General features: G+C 37.6%; 1 protein-coding gene across 1 annotated transcript in view; it reads right to left on the reverse strand.

Moving 5' to 3' along the window:
- Positions 1–10,518, reverse strand: part of LOC109928895 (tyrosine-protein kinase Yes) — a 77,505-nt gene that overhangs the window by 44,413 nt on the left and 22,574 nt on the right. The gene's annotated exons all lie outside the window — the stretch shown is intronic.

Raw genomic sequence — 10,518 nt, forward strand, 5'->3', positions numbered from 1 at the left:
CTCCAAGGTAATTTTTACTCTTAAGCAGTCTCACTACTGACTGTGGAATAAGTATGCGGCATTTTATTCTTATAAAAATGGGCATTTTCAACTGATAAAACCTTACAATGGGCAGATTTGTTATGTACATAACATTGAACAAGACCACTTACTAAAATGTACAAAATGGACTCTTCAATATTGACAACTTGACATAAATCTGTCTGAATGCCTTTATTTACCTCAAGAGCTCTTCTTTTACCTTTCGATCCAACCATCAAACTAAACCTTTAGAATTAGCTGCCCCAGTTTCAGAAGGAAAGTCTTCCTTAATTACCGCTTACCATATTGCAATCTCCAACTGTTTCTGAAAATCAACTAAATTTTGTTAATTATCAGAGCTTGGGAATGAACTCTTGTCACTTCCTCCTGAAGAGGATACTTGATTGCCCTTTAAGAGAGCAGAATTCAATTGACATATGAACACTACCAGCTTGTTAATCAACTTACAAAGAACCGTACAGTAACTTTTCAGTTTTCAGTGTTCAGCTAGCTCTGTGATATCTGCTAAGACTGAAGTTGATCTTCCTAAAACAAATGTTCAACACCAAGATATGTGACCACCTGAGAAAATAAGACTCAGAAACAAGGAAACCTCAAAAGAAATTATCCTAATTAGAAGGAAATCAAAACCAAAAATTGAAACCATTCCAACAGGCTTTGATCTTCACCAAAATGTGACAAATTAAAATTAGTCTGAATTACCAACACCAATCACCAATAAATTCACAAGTTGTAACCTTAAACATTGCTCAGCTGCAAAGTCTTTAAGTAATAAAGTCTTGACTTAATATAGAACATCTTAGCTACATCTCACAAGTCAATTCACCCAAATAAATTACATAGGCAAACATGGAAATTATTTTACATATAAAAAAAAGTTCAAATGAGTTAAATGATAATAATTCTGAAGAAGAGTCATACAGACTCAAAACATTAACGGTTTTTCTATCTCCACAGATGCTGTCAGACCGAATGAGTTTCTTCAGTGTTCTCCCTGTTTGTTTCAGATTTCCAGCATTTGAAGTATTTTGCTTTTATTTAAATGATAACAGTCATGTGGCAGTACAGAACTTGAATATTCCTGAAATAAAAAGACATTTTGTTCAAGCTTTTCATCTTGCATACATCAGGACAATTTGCTAATATTACCTTTGAATTGTTCTGATGGAGTACAAGTCAAAAGGCTTCAGCTAAATGTGTCCTTTTTCAATAATAATTAATGATTATTTTTGTTTTACTGAATGCTGCCCAGGATACCAGTAGAATTCCCTGCTCTTCAAATATCTTTATGGGACATGTAATGCCCACAAGAATAAATGGTCCATGGAGAGTGGGCCTGTTTAGAATAACCCTAGAACAGACAGCAACTCCAATGATGTAGCATTCCCTCAGCTTAGATAGTTATCCTGATTTTGGACTTGTGAAAATGTTGCAGGTATTCATCATAATTTTGCTAAAATGACAGCAACTACTGCACATTAAAGTGGAACTGATAAGGTCTTTGGTCCTTTTAGATTTATATAGTCAACATCTTATGACTTCATAACAATTTCTATGACTATATAATTGTGAAATTTGTTTCCAGTATTGTTCCTCTGTTCCCAGTAGTAACAAGAGTAGTCCATTCAGCCCCTCAACTTACCTTTGGCCCATATCCTTTAATACCTTTGCTTAACAAAAATGTTTATCTATCTCACATCTAAAATTAACAACTGATCCAGCATTAACTGCTACTTGTGAAATACAGCTCTAAACTTCTACCACTTGGTGAGTCGAAGTGCTTCCTAATATCTCTCCTGAACAGTTTGGTCCTATGTTTTAGGCAGTGCCCTATAGTACTGCTTTCCTTTGGAAAGGAAGTAAGGTCCTAGAATTACTGACATTCGCGTAGAGTGCCTGACCAAAGAAAATTTGAAAGCCACTGCTTTGATGACAAGTTCATGAGTCTCAAGTTCAACAATTCCCCTAACATTAAAGTCAAATCATTAATGTAAATACAAGAGCAGGCGAGAGAGAGGTTGTTAATCACAAACAATTGAAAGAATTCCAGCCATTTCAAGATAACAGGCTGCAGCACCAGTAACTGACTTTTTAAACTAACTTTTAGGCAGCTATATGTGAGGCAATTAGACACCGCAATCTTTTTAATGGCAAACTCATCAAAAAATTCAAATCATGTTTCATCTGAATGGAAAAATTAAAACTTCCACCTTCTTGCAAAAGAAATTATTTCCAGATTATTCTACTGTTAAACAGTACCAGTAAAAAATGAAACACATTTGGCAGCAAAAGGCACCATTGGTGAGGGAACAATGTTCCATTGCCATGCCCATTAAAACTACACATGTGAAACCCATGCAGCCTTGCTTTCCTGATGGCACAAACACTCGTTTCCCTACTCTTTTAAGGGATTATGGAAAAAAGCATGCAAGTATATTTAACTTTCACCTAGGCTTCACCAGCCTCAGACAGCTGAGATGTACATCTCATTTTTCAGTCAGCTGTTTGAAATTCAAAACATGTTCTTTTCACTTATAAACTACAGCTGTTGACAGCAAGATCAACACAGCTGCAGTCTCGGACGAAGACTCAGTGGGACAAAGAGCAAATTAAATTTCAAAATTGGTTTGGCGTAACTTAATTGTAAAACCAGCAACTTAAAAAATGCAATTTAGTGCTTTGATGGGGAAAGTTTTACCTGTAACACCATTTGACACCATCAACTGATATGGCTATTTGTCAAAATAAGCATTCAAAAAGATTCAACTGTCCTTCATAATGAATGCAAGGTGTCTGAAGATAAAAATTTTTGCAACTCTTCCCATCAATTTTCCAACATCGTTTGCAGCTAAGGTGATCTTTCGGTAGTTAAAGCACTTTATTTAGAAGATACTAGTCTTTAAAAGGTTTAACAGGTTTAAATTTAATCCAAATTAATTTCAGCACTCTCTAAATAGACAAGTAGTCAAGGGGCAACAAGGGGTGTGGAGGAACAAGGTGGGAAGAGGCCGAAAGAATAGCTTTTCCATAACTTAATTAGCTCTTATGTCAATCTACTGGTAACTGTGCTTAGCCATGGCTGTCATACTTACTTCAAGGAAATTCAGGTATGATTGGTTTTTGAAATTTTAGACAATCGCGAGTTAGCAATCTAACTCTCAATACATTGGATTAGTTGTTACTGTTTGATGCATGAAATTATTTTATTTAATAAGAGTTTCTGTATACACATGGAGTAAAGTATTTAATTGCAAATAATAAGGAGTAAGCAAGTACGACACTTTGTACCTTTTGCAAACATTTAGTTTGGTTACTCCTGGTCCACTACCAGGATTGACAACGCTTACGATTTTTCTGGTGGAAAAAGAAAGATAGTAATGCCAAAAAACAGGTGCAGACCGGAAGAATGAGATGTTGACCCTGAGAAAAACCTAACATTTCACAACAAGTTGTACTTTGTATACTTCACTGTGAACTGTTACTGTATTTTTCAATTCTCAATGGCCATTTTGTACTGCCCAATAACTATGTAACAACATTGTAGCTACACTGTAAATAAAAAGTACACACCAAGCAGTAATCTGCAAGGTCAACTGACTGTTTCAAATGCAAAATTACATTTTACTACACGTTGGATGTCTAAAAACCTAGAATTGACTGAAAACATGGCATGTTTGAAAATACTGGCATGAGAAAAACTTTGCTTTCATAAATACTGAGCCTGTTAAATGATAATTATATACAAAATAACGATAGCTAGTAAACTAAATTAACAATACAATGTCTTAGTTTTTTTCCTCTTGCGTCCTCTGTTCTCAACTCCCAGTACAAGGAAAGCATGTGAATGAAAAGGCTATTCTTGGATTGATGAGGATGAAATAGGGATACATGATTTAATATCCAAACTGTGGGAAACCCTGAAAATCTGTACAGTCTCTTTTCCAAAGATGACAGTCTTGACATCAAAACTGTGAACGTAGCAGTTTTTCTATTTTTTTTAAATAGAGGCATTTATACCAAGTAAGTATAACAAGATTTAACAATATCATATTGCACCCATTTCTTCATCTAAACTTAAAACCGTTCTCATTCTGCAACAAGAATTATTGCTGACCTCATTTCCTCAGCTGTAGATAATGACGTGTTACATGGAACAACTAACCAAACGAATTAAAAAACAATTCTGTATTTTTCAGCACACTCCTCAACCCATCAAGATGAAAGTAAAGACAAATATCCTGATCAAGGAACTTCTGAATGGATGCTGTTATAGCTTCCTAGACAGAAGGCTCACTGTCTATCCCATGTCCGTGATATGCTCCATCTCACCATCAGTGTCAAGGAAACTAATCATGGGACAAGGTGTTGTACCCGTACCTGTGAACAGACTCAACCACACCATCTGAAACAGCGATCTTGGAGTTATGGTGTCAGCCAACCTGTTTCTTGATAAAGAACTCAGTATACACATTGGAAAGGCAGGCATCAACTTTGGCAACTAGCAAAACAAGCATGAAAAAGCAACAAACTACCCCACAGTCCTGAAGAAGAGTCATACCAAACTTGAAACATTATCTCTCTCTCTCTCTTCAGAGATGCTGCCAGACCCAAGTTCCTTCAGCATTCCGGTGTTTGTTTCAGATATCCAATGACGACAGTATTTTGCTTTTATCAAACTGCCCCATAGGACCAAGTGCTTATCCACAAGGCCTGTATTCTCAACATGATGTACAGTATTGAATTAATATCAGCCTTAGCTAAGAGGTAGCTTCCCAGGTGAGGGGAAAGTTCCAAGTTTGAGAGGATTTCTCTGTTAATCTTAATGGAGGAACAAACGAGAACTTGACCCGGTAAGAACTATTAAATGATTTGAGTCTTAAACTTGAAACCAATTCTTCAGAATGCTTCTGCGAAAGCATTAAGCAAGGCTTGAAGATTCTCTTCCCAAACAGCAGAGATGACATTAGTATCTGCATACCGAGTTCCAATAGTGAGGCTGGTGTTATTTTGTTAGATTTCAATAGGTTTGAGGTTGAAAAGTTTGCTGTCATCCAGTAAACATGCAAAGTTCACACCACGGAGGTTCTTGACAAGAAGAATGGTGGCAATGAGGATGGAGAAAAGAATGGAGGTGATGACATCACTGCTTGACACGTCTTAACCTCAAAGGATTCTGTCATATTATCAGCAATAACGACCATGAACAACACCTTGTCTTGGAGGAGATGGGGGATGCTGAAGAAGTTCACTTGACAGCGACCTTTGACAGGGCCTTCCATAGCACTTTCCGAGTGACTGAGTCAAAACCCTTGCTCAGATCAATGAAGGTCATATAGAGAGTTGGTGTTGTTTCTGCCATCTGTCTTGGAGTTGCAGAGTGAAAATCATGTCCACAGTTCCATGGTTTGGTCCAAAGCCACAATGACTTTCTGAAAGGATTTCCTCAGACTGGGAAAAGGTACTTATCTAGTATTTGGGCAATGAACTTCCTGGCAACGGAGAGTAGGGAGATGCCTCAGTAGTTCCCACAGACCACTCAGTCTTCTTTCTTGAAGATGGTGGTGATGGTAGCCTCCTGAGATCAGCAGGGATTTCTTCTTCATCCCAGATTTTCAGGAACAGTTAATAGAGATGACAGGCAAGCACTGCTCCTCCAAGTCTGAAAATCTTTGCTAGAATCCCAAGTACTCCTGCAGCCTTTCCATTCTTCATGCGTTTAATGGCGGCTTCAACTTCTGCCACACTAGTTGGGAGTCGAAGATCACCTTGATGGGGAAACTGGGGGATTTCCTCAAATATGTCCTCATCACCAACTGTACTGTAGTTTGAGTTTTTTGAAGTGCTTGCTCCATCAGACACTGATGTTTTCTCTGTCTTCCAAAAGGGTTCTATCAACTTACATCCAAGAGAAAAAGTTGTTTTTCACCTAAACTTTGAAACAATTCTGATTCCAGTGCACCAAGCATTATTATTACATAATTTCCTAAGCCGTAGATGATAGCACATTACAAGGAGCAACTTACTAGAAGTGTTATTACCAGAGTCAATAAATTCCATCTCTGGTGTCCAGGATGCATTTTTAGTATGGCGTGGAAAGACAAAGGATTTCTTTATGGATGGCTTTAAGTTCAAACAAGGTGAGCATGCTGATGAAAATTAAGGAAAGAGATTTTTCTGGCTTGGGCATGTACACAGGAAGGAAGATGACTGTATCCCCAAAAATGTGTTACACAGGGCAGTTGTCTCTGCCAGGAGACCACCACGGTGCTCAAAGCTTCAATTCAAGGAGTTGTCAAAACTGACATGCAAGTATTTAAACATTAATCATGTCAAGGGGGCAAGTCTAGCTGATGATCAGTACAAATTGCAACATGAATGCTGAACAGGAGATTGCCAGCACATGGTTTTAGAAGGTCCAAAGCAGATAGCAGCCCTGAAAGCAAACTGTCAGAAAATACCCTGCACTACGTGCAAGAGATATCATGATATGTGCATTTGTGACAGACTTTGCCTTTCTAGAATTGATTTGCTCAGTCATTAGAAGTGCAGTAGATGATCTCATCCAATCTAATTGAAGTTCTGGGGCCGCATTCCCACGATGACTCTCAGATGGAAGGATGACAGCTGGTCAATCACTTATGTTAGACATGATTTTGGCTGCAGGCTACTAACTTTAGGATACCTGACCCCCAGATATTGTGCAACTTTCAACCAGTGCCAACAGATTCTATATGATCTTTGTGAGCAGTGTAGTGATTTTATACAGTTCATTAGGTGTCACAACAATGAAAATATTTGTACATTGATAATTAGCTAAAGCAGTCAGCAAGGTCTGATTACATCAGAGATCTTAATGAAGGCTTTGGCCCTACTGTACCTCAAAAGTATGGATAAACTTCAGAATTAAATAAGCACATAGCTATTCAGCAGCAAAGACCTACTAGAACCAGAAATAACTTCATTAAAATATTTTAACATTTTTAAAAAAGAAAACGCTTGCACTTCAACAAAAAAACTTTAGTGTAACCATTGGTTAGATTTTATAATACAAAACTAACAAATAAAATTGATACAAAATTGGCTGAGTGATATAAAACACAGTAATGGTCAATGGATATTTTTCAGGCTAAAGGAAGGTTTGTAGTGGAGTTCTGCAGGGACTGGTAGTGGAACCCTTGCTTTTCCCGATATGTGTTAATGATCTGGATCTTGGCATGCAGGTAACAATTTCCAAGTCTGCGGATGACACTAAACTTGGAAGAACTGTAAACTGAGGGTGGATGGATACATCGATGACACTCTATCACCATATCACTATTTCCATTTATTACTGTGTGAAATGTAACCACTTTTTAAAATTTAAAAAGCTTGAAAAATCACAAATTAATGCCCAACAAATTTCTTTGCTTCCTAATTGATGCGTGAATCTCTCTCAAAAATTAAAACTGACCACCTTTGGGAAAAGTCTGAAAGCCTAAGGAAATTAGAAATTAATTACATGCTCCAGCTGATTCAATTGATACCACTGTAGTTCCATTTGGATTATGCTTAGTTACCATATTGCTGTTTGTCTCAGAGTGTTGCCAATTTGTATGATTGTTATACTTATCTCCTCACCATATGGCTGAATCAGTTTTCTCAAACAAGTTCAATTTTAAATACTCCCAAGCAATGCAATATTGTTCAACCTTTCTTTGTAAAGTAAACCCTTCATCGCAAGAATGAGTCAAGTCAACAGACATGAAACACACACAGTTTTAGTGGAACAGACCCCATTACACTTTGAATACCTTATGTTATTGACTTAGAATCCTGGATATTCCAATCGACGCAAGGCATAAAGAGGGTATAACCACTTTACACAAAAAAAGGGCAGTAACACTGGATCTCTTATCAGTTATAGTTTTTAAGTTATATTGGAGGAGCAAAGGATTCTTCAGACACATCTTGGTGGAGAAAGATTTTTAGCTGTCACATCCTCACTGGCCATATGCAAAAAGTAGTGCAAGTTGTTAGTAGCCTGATGCAGGTTAGAGGAGTGATATTTTCTTTATGGAACCACCCAGTGGATTCCAGCGGAAAAGTATAACAGACTTTCTTACAACCAGGTCCACTGCAGAAGGCCACAAGAGTCATGCATTGAAAACGTGAAACTACTTTTGGCAAAGCATCTTAAACTTTAACTTCTTATTTGAAAGATTAAGTACACTGGAAGAATGCATTTAATTTTTTGATCCATTTCTATTTTCTTTGCATCTGTTTAAGCTAGCAGACATTCGCCACGATATATGTACAAGGTCATTATTCAGCATCAGTGTCAGAGATCTACAGCACAGAAAAAGGCCCTTTGGCCCATTAGGTGTCCACTAGTCAAAAACAACCGCCTAACTATTCCAATCCCATTTTCCAGCACTTAGGCAATAGCCTTGAGCCTCATAAATGTACATCTGAATACTTCTCACATGTTACAAGGGTTTCTAAACCCTCAACCCATTACTTTAACCCTGTCTTCAGTTACGGATCCCTCCGTCAAGAAGTTATTTTACCGTCTCCCCTATCATAATTTTATGTTATACGTATGATTCACCACTGTTTAAAACTTGTTATCGGCTGCAAATCTATTTGACCAATATCCAGAGGGATTACAATTTCCTCCAGTTCCCTGGCCAATGGGAATTGCCAATTTGAAACAGCATTCACATGTCAACATGGATTCTCAAGAGCATCAAAATCATCAGCACCAAAGCATTTCTGCTCACTATTTGTAGGCTGAAATCCATTTGTCCAATATTTAAATTTTTGACCTCCCAAGGGCTTCACCAATTCTAAAACTAGCTTCCTCCACCCTTATAGCTATTTGAAAAATTAATTATCCTCTAACTCTTGTGTACAACCTTCCCTTCTCTCTACCATTAATAGCTGAACTTTCAGTGTACGGGCATCAGACTCGAATTCTTACTTTAAGCCCAGAGTTAACATCATTTGACTAAATATTTACCTTTAAATCATCATGGCTTGACATCAATTTGTGTTTTTGTAGGGCCACAAGACTCTGTGTTCATGGTGGTACATAACTGCTCCTTAACTTCCTCAAGAGAATGCAATTGAGATTGTTTTTCCTGACACAAAAGGTAGTAAAGCAAGTTGGCAGGTGTAAAGAGGACATAACCTATCGTATTGTAGTTTCCTTAAATGAGTGGGTAAAGGTCTGACAAATACTGCATAATAGGGAAAATGTGAAATTCCCCATTTTGGCAGGATGAATTAAAAAAAAGCATATTATTTAAATTGTAAGAAACTGCAGAGCTCTGACATGAAGGAGGATTCGGGTGTCCTTGCAATTGCAAAGGGTTAGTATGCAGGTACAGCAAATAATTAGAAAAGCTAATAGAATGTTATCATTTATCGCAGGGAAATACAGTACAGAAGCAGGGATGTTGTGCTACAATTATACAGGACACTTGAGAGACCACATCAAGGATACTGTGTGCAGCACTGGGTTCCTTAATAAGCACTTCAGAAGTGGTTTAATGGATTAACAGCTGGAATGGATTGGATGTCTGCGGAACGGTTAGACGGGCTAGGTTTGTCTCTGCTGGAGTTTAGAAGAATAAGATTGGCCTTGATTGAAACATAATAAATATCCCCATTTTTTATAAAAACCGAAAGAACTGTGGATGCTGTGAACCAGGAACAAAAAGAAAAGCTCAGCAGGTCTGGCAGCATCTGTGAAAAACTCTTTTCCTTCACAGATGCTGCCAGACCTGCTGATCTTTTCCAGCAACTTCTTTGTTTTTATCCCTACTTCTTTTATATCCCATTTACCCGTTTAATCACTTACATTACCTGCATACTCACTTTCTGTGATTCATGTACTATGACACAAAGTTCACTTTAGACTTCAGTTGTGCAATTTCTCCCCATTTAAGTAAAACATCAGCGAGTTTAGAAAAGTGAAGTGGATAAATTCAGATTTTCCTGCTTTGCATTCTGTCAAATTTTCACCTATTTATTGAACATATTGGTAACCCCATGCAGACTCTTGGCATTCACTTCACAACTTACTTTCCTACCTGTCTGAAGTATAGATAATTTGGCACCTATTTAATAGCTTTTTCATCCAAGTCATTTATAAAAACTGTAAAGAGGGAGGCCCCAGCATGGATCCCTGTGGCATTCTACTTGTCACATCTTGTCAACTCAAACATACCATAAAAACTGAAAGAACTGCGACTGCTGTAAATCAAGAACAAAAACAGAAGTTGCTGGAAAAGCTCAGCAGGTCTGGCAGCATCTGTGAAGAAAAAAAATCATACTTAACGTTTTGGGTCCGGTGGCAAAGATACCATAACTCTTCCACATTGTCTGTTTCCTGTTAACTAACCAATTCTTTATCCATGCTGAGATAACAAGGTGTAGAGCTGGATGAACACAGCAGGCCAAGCAGCATCAGAGGAGCAGGAAAGCTGGCGTTTC

The sequence above is a fragment of the Rhincodon typus genome, chromosome 4, assembly GCF_021869965.1.
Source record: "Rhincodon typus isolate 14 chromosome 4, sRhiTyp1.1, whole genome shotgun sequence".
NCBI lineage: Eukaryota > Metazoa > Chordata > Chondrichthyes > Orectolobiformes > Rhincodontidae > Rhincodon > Rhincodon typus.